This window comes from Myotis yumanensis, unplaced genomic scaffold (genome assembly GCF_028538775.1).
Source record: "Myotis yumanensis isolate MYYU_CA2020_CCGP unplaced genomic scaffold, mMyoYum1.0.hap1 SCAF_21, whole genome shotgun sequence".
Lineage (NCBI taxonomy): Eukaryota > Metazoa > Chordata > Mammalia > Chiroptera > Vespertilionidae > Myotis > Myotis yumanensis.
This window is the reverse complement of record NW_027223772.1, coordinates 12,239,437-12,251,841: the sequence shown is the minus strand read 5'-3', so window position 1 is coordinate 12,251,841 and position 12,405 is coordinate 12,239,437.

The following is a 12,405-nucleotide window of genomic DNA, read 5'->3' as shown; positions in this document are numbered from 1 at the left end:
CAGATCTGCCAGGCTGGCCTGCCAGGCGCATTGGCCGCTGCAGCGCCACCTGGTGGGGCCTCTGCGCAGTACCAGGAGGCCATCCTCCTCTGAGCAGTAGTGTGGGTTACCTCATCCACCCAGCATTGCTTACTGACAGTCTGTCCCTGCAGAATAATGTCAACACAGGACACTTCTGCGTTTTGACCAAGTCAGTGTCGAGAGCCAGAATTTTTCATGAGGTCACTGGTTTGGTCATCATGATGTAGAAATCTGATCTTCTGACTTATTTTATTAAATGTTTTCTATTAAAGAAGGATATAATTTTTTGTAGATGTTAGAAAGAAGGGTATGTCATTATATTATGTGTATACCAGGTGTCAGCAATTTATAGTCAGTGGGTGAGATCTGGCCTATTGCCTGTTTATATATGTTCCATGAGATAACAATAATTTTTATTCACTTTTTAAAAGTTAGAAAACAATGAAAAGAATATTTTTGATACATAAACATAATATGAAATTAACATTTTGGTGTCCATAATTAATGTTTGGTGTCCATAATTACTGTTTGACTGGAAGGCAGACATGTACATTCATTTACATATTGTCTTTGGCTACTTTCATGTTACAATGGCCAATGTGAGTAGTTATGACCAAGATGGTATTGTCTACAGAGCCCAAACCATTGACTACCAAAGCCTTTACACAGGAAGTTTGCAGAGCCTTGTCCTTCACAGAGTAGATGAAGGCCATGTGCGTTATTATTAGCTCTGTATTTGGATTTCAAATGATTTTAAATGTCACATATTGCACATTTTAAAATCAACAAAATATGCCTAGCTAGTGTTGCTCAGTGGTTGAGCATCAACCAATGAACCAGGAAGTCACAGTGCTCTGAAACCCAGTCATTTGCCTGGGTTGCAGGCTCAATCCCCAGTGTGAGGTGTGCAGGAGGCAGTGGATCAATGATTCTCTCTCATCATTGATGTTTCTCTCTATCTCCCTTCCTCTCTGAAGTAAAAAAAATATTTAAAAAATAATAAATAAAATCAACAAAATATGGTAAATATTCACCAGTAAAGGAATACATACGTAGTTCTGAAATACTTATATGAATAAATATTACAGGGCAGTTAAAATTAATAAAGAACTATTTGTCTCAAAGTAGATAGATTTTAAAATTTATGATAATATAAACAAAAGAGTTCCAGAATATTACATAAAATATACCTGTATATAAATCCAGAAAGAACTAATACCACATAGGGTTGATTGATATCTATCTATAATAATAAGAGCATAATATGCTAATTAGACTGAACATCCTTCCAGACGAGCTTCTGGACAAAGCCAGGGCTACAAGGGATGCCCGGGTCCAGGGTGCCTGACAGCGGTCGGGGGGGAGGGGAGGTAGGAAGCCCGGATCCCGGGTCCCAGAGGGAAGCTGGTGCTGGCAGCTGGGGGAAGGAAGGCCTACTTTTTCTTTTTTTCTTTTTTTTTTTTTTTTTTTTTTAAGGAGGGAACTTAGGTCCTTGGGTGAAATTTTTTGGAGATTACAAATATAAAGAATTTGTTTTATTTAAAAAAATATTTTTATTGATTTCAGAGAGGAAGGGAGAGGGAGAGATAAAAAACATCAATGATGAGAGGGAATCTTTGACTGGCTGCCTCTTGCACACTCCCTACTGGGGATCAAGCCTGCAACCCTGGCATGTGCCTTTGACCGGAATCAAAGCCAGGATCCTGACACTCTATCCACTGAGCCAAACCAGCTAGGGCAGAATTTGCTTCTTTAATTGATTTCGTTATGCCTTCAAGCAAGAGACACAGAAAGATTATAAATGATGAAGAGATTAACTCCATGAGGGCATTTCCTATTTTGTATCTCTAAAAAAAAAAAAAAAGCTCAGGTGTAAATTAAAATGTGACCCAGGATAGGCATTTTGGGATGGTTATATTTTTAAAATAGGGCCAAGAGGATTTGTTGATATAGTGGATATGGGTTGTGTGAAAGAGAATGGGGAGCCAAGGATCACTGCAAAGTTTTGGTAAAAGCAACAGAAGGACAGAGCTGCCATCAATCAAGACAGGGCGACCAAGGCAGGAGCAGGTTTGGGGGAGAAGAGTGGGAGCTCAGCTGTTATGTCATTAGACCTTTGAATGAAGGGGCAGAGTGGAAAAACGTGTCTGGAAATTCGATGATGAGAGAGAAACTTTTTAGGGAGTTCTCAGTGTTTTAAATGCCCCGAGACTAGAAGAGACCATTTAGGACTGGGTATAAGGACAAAGTCTGGAGCACGCGGGCCTTAGGAAGCTGAAGAGAAGAGGAGGGAGCAGCTCTAGAGAAGGAGCAGCCAGGGACATGGGGGTGGGAGGGAACCAGGAGAACGGGGAGAGCTGGAAGCCAAGTGAGAAAGTGTGTCAAGGAAGAGCGCATCAGCTCCGGAGTCCAAGTTTTCTGATGATTGTCCATCTCTCCTTTGGGATAGGCAACATGTCTGTTTTGTTCACCGTGGTTTTGTTCAACATGGGACCCTGGGCCGGAGGAAAAGCTTAGAAGCCACAGGGCTTGACGGTGTCTGCTAGACTGTGAGCTCCCTAAGGGAGGACACCCCAGGTATGTCTCCTTTATCTCTGTACCCACAGCACCCAGCCCAATACCTAGCACAAGATGGCACTCAAATATGGTCAAATGAATAAAAGCAAAGGTGATTGTGGAGAATGGGTAGAGGGAGGGTAGGCAAGGAAAGAATGGCAGAAAGAATGATGACATCGTCCCCACGAGTACAGGCCCTGAACTTCCTGGGTACCAATTTTGAAATCGCCACCTGATTCCTGTGTGATCTTGCACAAGTTACTTAGTCTCACGGTTTCCTTCTCTATGGAATGGATGTGACTGAAATATTCCCCTCTACTGGTTACTGTTAGAATGAAATAAGTTAATGCTGGTTCTGTGTCTGGGATGGGTTGGCACTCGATTCACACTGGGGATTCGTGTCCTCATGATTGTTACTGTGGCAGTTCAGACACTGACGATATTGGAGAAAGAGCAGGGTTGGAGGAGGGATTAAACCAAGTCTATTTTGAGTTTCATCCTGTTGGGACAGTAAGGGGGAAGTGTCCTGGAAGGGTCCCGGGCTGGCGTTTAGAAGCCTTTTGGCGTCATGGGCTCACAGGTAGTAACTGAAGTCCTAGGTACGGCAGAAGGAGGGAGAAGGAAAGAGGCCAGGGTGGAGCCCAGGAACCTCGTGAATGGGGCTGGATTGGGGGGGAGAGGGGGCGGGATAAAGCGGCACCAGCCCAGCCCCGACGCGCCCGGGAGCAGAGCGCAGCGGCGCGGGGTGCCCTCGGGCTCACCCTGTTGGCCACAGCCAGGATGACAAGGTTGCAGTAGGCGTCGGGGCTGGGGTCCTGCGGGTCCAGAGGGTTGGAGCCCGGGTGGCGCCGCTCCCAGCTGCCGCCGCCCGCCTGCCTCCGCTCCCAGCTGCCGCCGCCCGCCTGCCTCCGCTCCCAGCTGCCCCCCGGCTTGCCGCCGCCGCCGCCGCCGCCGTGCCGCCGCTCCCAGCTGCCGTTGAAGGTCTGCCGCCGCTCCTAGCTGCCCGACGCCCCCGGCCCGGGCTTCGGCCCCCGCGCCCCCGCCCCACGCCATCCGCCAGTCGAGACTGCAGATGGTGTGGCGCCGCTCTGTGGTGCCCACCCGCCGCTTCTCGGGAGCGGCGCCCGGCGGGCCCGGGTCGCGCCCGGCCCGCCAGGGCTGGCATCTACACCGGCCGGCACCGGGTCCACGCCCAGACCTTGCCAAAGGTCCTAGGGGTGGTCAGACTGTCCCTTCCCTCTGTACCCTTAACTCGGATCAGGAAGGCCTACTCTTGCATGAATTTCATGTATCGGTCCTCTAGTATATGTAATAAATGATTAAAAACCTAAATTAGAGGAATGATTAGAAAATTTATAGTGGAAATATAAAGAGAGAAATTGGACTGAAAAATTATACAGAGTATTACTGTATTGTATTATTTCTTTATTATTGTATTATGTTTATTTTTTATAATCCTCGCCTGAGGATATGTTTATTGATTTTAGAGGGAGAGAAAGAAAGAGAGTGAGGGGCAGAGGGAGAGAGAGAAACATCTATGTGAGAGAGAATCATTGAACACTGCCTTCTATATGTGCCATGACTGGGGATTGAGCCTGCACCTTTTTGGTATATGGGACGATGCTCCAACCAACTGAGCTACCCAGCCTTAGAGTTTCATTATTTATTAAAAAATGAAAATAGAAAGAAAGAGGGCAAGATATGATCTCTGTTTTTTTCTACACTGTTTATTCTACATCTATTAGATGTTTTCTGTACCATAAATATAACTTATCATAAAAAAGGAAGGCAACATGGCCATGGAAGTATTTATTTTTATTTGTTGACAAGAGAAATGTGAATGGTGTAAATGCAGATCAAAACTGCACATACCACCAAAAAATAAATAAAATTGATAGTAATCAATTGATTGGATTCTGATAACTTATCAGAGTCACCAAATTATGACTAGCTTATCCTAAAAGAAAAATAAATAACAGCCAATAGCTTTTAAGGAATACACAATAGATATATTAGTTCTTCTAATGCAACAGGGAACTGTTCCAAGGCTAATGTGAGACATTGAAACCAAATAAAAACTGAGCTTCCTTATAAAAACTTTATTGTTCCCAATAATTACAGACCACAAGATAGTTGCTGCTCATTACTTGCATATGGCTAAATAAATTCCAGTAACTAGCTATGGGATTAGCTTTCCAATGTTTAATAATTTACCTTATTTATCTCAGGGAGTTTGAGGTTTGGCCATTCTGCCTTGTTTCACAAAGTACATTGAGCCTCATTTCATTGCCCTTTTCCAATTATTTCTGCTAAGCTTAGGATGAGCTCAAAGAACTAAAGTAGCATACTGGATATTTGGTTAACATGCCCCAAAGGTGTGTGCTTTAGGGATAAATCTCCAAAAAAATATGTTTCAAGGCCATTTCAAGGATGAACCAAACTTCCAAGAACTCTTCACATTTCACCATTCTTGGAAAAAGATATCCTTGATGCCTAAAAGTGATCATTTCCCAATTGTACTAATTCTAGGAATAACCATATGAAGCCTTATCTGCAAATAGTAATATTGTTGGACTCGGAAGATAACAAGGTCCCTCTGTTGTTTAAAAGCCTCCCTGTGTCCCAATCAAAAGAGTGACTCTATATTCTTAGTGTTTTTCTAAACATTTACTGTCCCCTGCAATTCATTTGCCCTGTGTGATGACTGTCTTTTACCCACACCGGTCTTTAAACTTGTAGATAATTTATATAATCTACCAGATGACTCTTATGATTTATTAACATTCTGAAGTTACAAGAAAAAATACTTGCTTATACTTGCTAATACATCTTAGTTCCCAATATTTCAGAAGGAATATTCTAAAAGACCACAAGATGGGGGTATTCCTGCATACAAGCAAATGCTCTAAGTGGTGCACTGAGCTCCCAAGTTTCAAGTTCTGCTTTGTTTATGTTTGTTTGTTTGTTTCTTATTTTAATTTCTTTATTGATTAAGTTATTACCTATGTGTCCTTATCCCTACATTACCCCTCCCATCCCCCCCCACTCATGCCCTCACCCCCTGTGGCCTGTGTCCATTGATTAGGCCTATATGCATGCATGTAAGTCCTTTGGTTGATCTCTCCCCCTTACCCCCACCCTCCCCTACCTTCCCTCTGAGGTTTGATGGTCTGATAGATGTTTCTTTGTCTCTGGATCTGTTTTTGTTCATCAGTTTATGTTGTTCATTTTATGTACCACAGTCCCTAGTGGTCTAGTGGTTAGGATTCAGCACTCGCAAGTTCTGCTTTGACCAATAAGGTAGTCATTACCCACATGTGGCTAATTTAAAATGAAGTAAAAGGAGAAATCACGCTCCTAAGTTGCACTAACCATGTATCAAGAACTCAATAGCCATATGTGGCTACTGGCAACTCTACTGAACAGTGCAAAATAAAACATTTCTATTCTCACAGGATTTTCTAGTGATTTTAAAATTAGTTTTCTTTAATTTAAAAAGATGGAGAAAGTAAATCATATCAAGCACCATCTCAGATCACAATGGCATAAAACTAGAAATCAACTACAATAAAAACTATTAAAAAAATCAAACACCTGTAGGCTAAGTAGCATGCTACTAAACAATGACTGGGTTATCAGAGAGATCAAAGAAGAAATAAAAAGCATCATGGCAACAAACGACAATGAAAACACAACAATCCAAAATCTATGGGACACAGTGAAAGCAGTCTTGAGAGGGAAGTTCATAGCTCTACAGGCCTGCCTCAAAAAACAAGAAACAATGGTAATAAATCATCTAACCCTACAACTCAAAGACTTAGAAAGAGCAACAAGAAAAGCCCAGTGTAAGGAGAAGGAAGGAAATAATAAAGATCAGAGTGGAGATAGACAACATAGAGACCAAAAAAACAATACAAAAGATCAACAAACCAAGAGCTGTTTCTTAGAAAGGATAAACAAGATTGATGAACCTCTAGCCAGGCTCACCAAGAAGCAGAGAGAGGACCCAAATAAACAAAATCAGAAATGAAAGAGGTGAAATAACAACCAATCCCACAGAAATACAATTACGAAAAAATACTATGAACAACCCTATTCCAACAAAATTCTATGGACAACCTAGATGAAATGGACATATTCTTAGAAAACTACAAGCTCCCAAAACTCAACCAAGAAGAGTAAAAAAACTTGAATAGGTTGATAACTACCTAAGAAATTGAAACAGTGATCAAAAAATCTTCCAGCAAACAAAAGCCCTGGTCCGGACGAATTTACAGGGGAGTTCTACCAAGTATTCAAAGAAGAACTAAAACCTATCCTCCTCAGACTATTCCAAAAAATTCAAGAGCAACGCACATTTCCAAGCTCGTTCTATGAAGCCAGCATAACCCTAATCCCAAAACCAGATAAAGACACCACAAAAAAAGAGAACTACAGGCCAATATCCTTGATGAACATAGAATCTAAAATACTCAACAAAATCCTAGCAAATCGGATTCAGCAATACATTAGAAAGATCATACACCATGACCAAGTAGGATTTATTCCAGGGATGCAAGGATGGTTCAATATCTGCAAATCAATAAATGTGATACATCACATAAACAAACTGAAAGACAAAAATCACATAAACATATCAATCAATGCAGAAAAAGCATTTGACAAAATCCAACACCCTTTCTTGATAAAAACTCTTAGCAAAGTGGGAATAGAGGGATCATACTTCAACATAATAAAAACCCTATATGACAAACCTACAGCCAATATCATACTCAATGGGCAAAAACTAAATCCATTTCCCCTAAGAACAGGAAGAACACAAGGATGCCCACTTTCACTACTCCTGTTTGACACAGTACTAGAAGTACTAGCCATAGTGATCAGACAATAAGAAAAAATAAAAGGCGTCTAAATTGGGAGAGAAGAGGTAAAACTGTCCTTATTTGCAGACGACAAGATATTATACATAGAAAAGCCCAAAGACTCCATCAAAAAACTACTAGACCTAATCAATGAATTTGGCAATGTAGCAGGATACAAAATTAACACCCAGAATTCTATGGCCTTTTTATACACCAATAATGAACTCACAGAAAGAGAAATGAAAAAAAAAAACAATCCCATTTACCATTGCACCAAAAAAAATTAAGATACCTAGGAATAAACTTAACCAAGGACGTAAAAGACCTATACTCGGAAAATTACAGGACATTGAAAAAAGAGATAGAGGAAGACATAAACAAATGGAAGAACATACTATGTTCATGGATTGGTAGAATCAACATCATTAAAATGTCCATACTACCTAAAGCAATCTATAGATTCAATGCAATGCCTATTAAAATACCAATGGCATATTTCAAAGATCTAGAACAAACTCTCCAAAAATTCATCTGGAATAAAATAAGACCCCGAATAACCACAGCTATCCTGAGAAAGAACAACAAAGTTGGAGGGATCACAATACCAGACATCAAACTATATTACCAAGCCACGGTTCTCAAAACTGCCTGGTACTGGCACAAGAACAGACATATAGACCAATGGAACAGAATAGAGGACCCAGAAATTGACCCAAGCCGTTATACTCAATTAATATTCGACAAGGAGCAAGAGCATACAATGGAGTCAAAACAACCTCTTTAATAAATGGTGCTGGGAAATTTGGTCAGATACATGCAAAAAAATGAAACTAGATCACCAACTTACACCATAAACAAAAACAAACTCCAAATGGCTAAAGGACTTGAATGTAAGACCAGAAACCATAAAAATCCTACAAGACTCCATAGGCAGCAAAATTGCAGATATATGTCGTAGGAATATCTTTACAGACACAGAACTAGGGCAAGAGAGACTAAGGAGAAAATAAACAGATGGGATTACATCAAAATAAAAAGCTGCTGCACAGCAAAAGAAACCATCAACAAAACAACAAGAAAGCCCAATGCATGGGAGAACGTATTTGCCAATGTTATCTCCGATAAGGGTTTAATCTCCAACATTTACAGGGAACTCATACAACTCAACAAAAGGAAAATAAACAATCCAATCAAAAAATGGGCAAAAATGGACTCTAAATAGAGTCTTTTTGAAAGAGGACACTCAGAAAGCCAAGAGACACATGAAAACATGCTGAAAGCCACTAATCATCCAAGAGATGCAAATCAAAACGACAATGAGGTACCACCTCACACCTGTCAGAATGGCTATCATCAACAAATCAACAAATGAGAAGTGTTGGAGAAGATGCCGAGAAAAAGGAACCCTCCTTCACTGCTGGTGGGAAAGCGGACTGGTGCAGCCACTGTGGGAAACAGTATGGCGTTTCCTCAAAAATTTAAAAATGGAACTGCCATTTGACCCAGGAATACCACTTCTAGGAATATATCCCAAGAAAATAGAAACACCAATCAGAAAGGATATATGCATCCCTATGTTCATAGCAGCAAAATTTACAATGGCCAAGATTTGGAAACAGCCTAAATGCCCATCAACAGATGAGTGGATTAGAAAACTATGGTACATCTACACAATGAAATATTATGCTGCTATAAAAAAGAAGGAATTCTTACCCTTTGCAGCAGCATGGATGGAACTGGAGAACATTATGCTAAGTGAAATAAGCCAGGAGTGAAAGAAAAACACCACATGATCTCACTCATTTATGGATAATAAAGAACATTATAACCTGATGAACAAAAAGATAGATTCAGAGGCAGAAAAGCATGGAACAGACTGTCAAATTACGGTGGGGAGGCTGGGGAATGTTTGGGGTGGGGGAGGTAAGAGATCAACCGAAGGACTTCTATGCATGCATATAAGCATAACCAATGGACACAAAACACTGGGGGGCGGGGGGGTGAGGGCATGTGGGGGGGGGGGGGGTAGGGGAGGCCAGGGGAAAGTCAATGGGGAAAAAAAGGAGACATATGTACTACTATCTGTAATACTTTAAACAATAAAATAAAATTTAAAAAAATAAAAATAAAAAATAAAATAAAAATTGCATTGAGAATATAAATAAACAAGTAAATAAATAGTCAAAGGGTAGATTCAAAATTGTGAATTTTATATCTGAACTGATGGGTTTATGTACAGTAATGATATTTTATAAATTATTCTATCAGTTTTTTTGCATATCTGTATATGACTTGTTCTTACACATTTTTGTCAGGTGTGAATGTTACTATCTTTATATATTACATATATATATATATATATATATATATATATATATATACTAATAGTTATTACTAAAATAGATGAACTCAATAAATTTTTCACTGTATCAATGAAAAAAACCAACTACCATTTATTATGGAAATACCAACCTTGTTGCTTAGAACCTGCCTGGATCTTTTCCTTGGGTCATCTCTGCCATCTTTTTGAGGAAAAAACAGCTTTGGGTTCATTCTGTAGCATCCGTAAAGAGATTTAAACTTAGCCCAAAATTATCTAAAATCCAAAATCAAAGGGTGCGCACGTTTTGTCTTAAGCTAGCTTTCTCTCTTTACGAGTACAGAATCCCAGATGCATCCCTTAAATTCTGCAAAATTTTACCGGAAAATAAAAAACATAGGGGAAATGAGATTTTTCTAATAATACTCTTGGGAGTGGGCGTCCATTTTACAGGATCACCCCGTGTTTCCCCACCCCCACATCCTGCTTGCTTTGGGGAAATTTAGCAACTGAACTGACCGCCCAGGTTTCCTTTCTTATTGAATTAAAGCCATGCTTAATAGACTAACAATAAACACATTAAACTAAATACAATGACAGATCAATAAGACTAAAGAAATCAAAGATCTTTTCCTATTCTGCTCTCCACAGCATTGACTGGCCTTTAAAGTTATTTCAGCTCAAATCTGCCTGTCCAAAGGCATCCTTATGGTAATTGTTAAACAAAGCATCAGAGAGTTCCCTGGCGAGAGGATTAACAGCTCCATCCTCTCTAGCTGCCAAGTCTTTCCACACTAGAAGCAGAACAAGACCCCACATAGTTAGATGACAATGGCACTCCTTTTCCTTGAGACTGATTTAAGAAAGTATCTTTCGACATTTTAATTTCTTCATCCTTGATCATGGAAGCTAAAAATTTACAATGATATTTTTGCCTTTTGGTTGAATCCTTCCCCATTATAGCCTGGCTTGAAACAAAAGACTTTCCCACCCACTCTGGTTCTGGAAATCCAAAGCTTGGCACAGGCTTTACACACCAAGTGAATCTCCCCACCAAATTTTCAGTGACCCCACCTCTACCAGTGATCCATCACCTCCCAGGTGAATTTACTTTCTTTGCTCAGGTGAAATCTTCTTCTCCAGATGTCCCTGTTTCAGGCGCCATAAATGCTGGGGTCTTTTCCGCAGCTGCAAAGGTTCAGGAATCTGGAAAAGGGCTATGACGTAAATTAATAAACTACACATGAAATATAAATTTGGAAGGCATGGGGGAACCAGGGGAGGCTTCACTTTCTAGTAAAGTGGGCTCTCTGAATCTCCGGACCCACCGCTTTGTATTTGCTGGAAAACACACAGGCCCGTTAGGAATGCAAACAGGTAAAGTTCAATAAACAGGAAAAGATGATCAGGTTAGGGGATATTCCTTCAGCTATTCTGCCAGCAGCAGGTAAACAGGAAAAGATGATCAGGTGAGGTAAAATGCCTACAGCTGTTTCAGCACCAGGTAACAACATATGCAGATTTTCAGCCCTGCTGAAGCCCCAAGATCCACCAGCCTTCTGATGAACTTCTTGCTTAATTCTGACCTGCTGGAATTTTCTTCCAGCAGGTTACTAAGACCCCATGCACAGATGCTGACTCTGCAGTTCTGCCCCTAGTCCTCCCTGGGTTCCCTGTGCCAACAGTGCCCTCTATGCAGCTCCTTGCTCAGTCTTCAGCGTACAGCCTGGGGTCACCTGCTCTGTGATTCGGAAACATGGCTGGGTCAGCATTCTTCCAGGGCATGGGATACAGAATAATTGCCCCCAAACATGTCCACATCTTAATCTCAAGAACTTGTGACCAGGTACTTTATGTGGCAAAGGTATTTTGCAGATGTGGTTGAGTTGAGGTTCTTGAGATGGGGATTTTCCTGGATTACCTGAATGGATCCAATGTAACTCCAAGGGTCCTTATAATATGGAGGCAGGAGAGTCAGAGAAGCAGATGTGATGATGAAAGCAACGGTTGGAGTGATTCTTTCCAGAAGCTGGAAACAGCAAGAAAATGGATTCACCCCTGTGCCGGAAGCCAATTCCAGCATGTCATAATTGCAAGGTTTCATCGAAAGGCTGATGAAACTTGGGGACTCAACAAGGGCTGAGTCACATATGTTATTGCCTGTTGGGAATGGCTGAGGGCATTATCCCAAACCTGAAAAGGAGGCATTAAAATCATTGCTTGCTGCCAGACAGCTCAGGGCATCTTAATCTACATGTTATTGCCTCCTACTGGTTAAACACCTGAACAGCCTGAATAGGCTAATTCTGCCCATTCTGACAATGGACTGTGTATAGGAAACCTGACCCTTTCAAGTGTATATCTCTGCCTCGCCTCAGGACAATTTGTGTTAATAAAAAGCATGGGGTCCTGAGATGAGGAGATCTTAGTTTCTTTCGCTGGGCTCCTCTGAACCCCGAATGCCTTTCAAAATTATATTTCATCTCTGGACCCTTTATTAAGTTACACACAGCCCCTTCTCTAGATTGCTGAACACTTCTAGATGCTGGAACAAGACCCCTGGAACCCCTGGCAGGAGCCAGCCCTGCTGACAACTTGATGATAGCCCCTTGAAACCAATCTCACACCTTCAGAATGATGATTGTG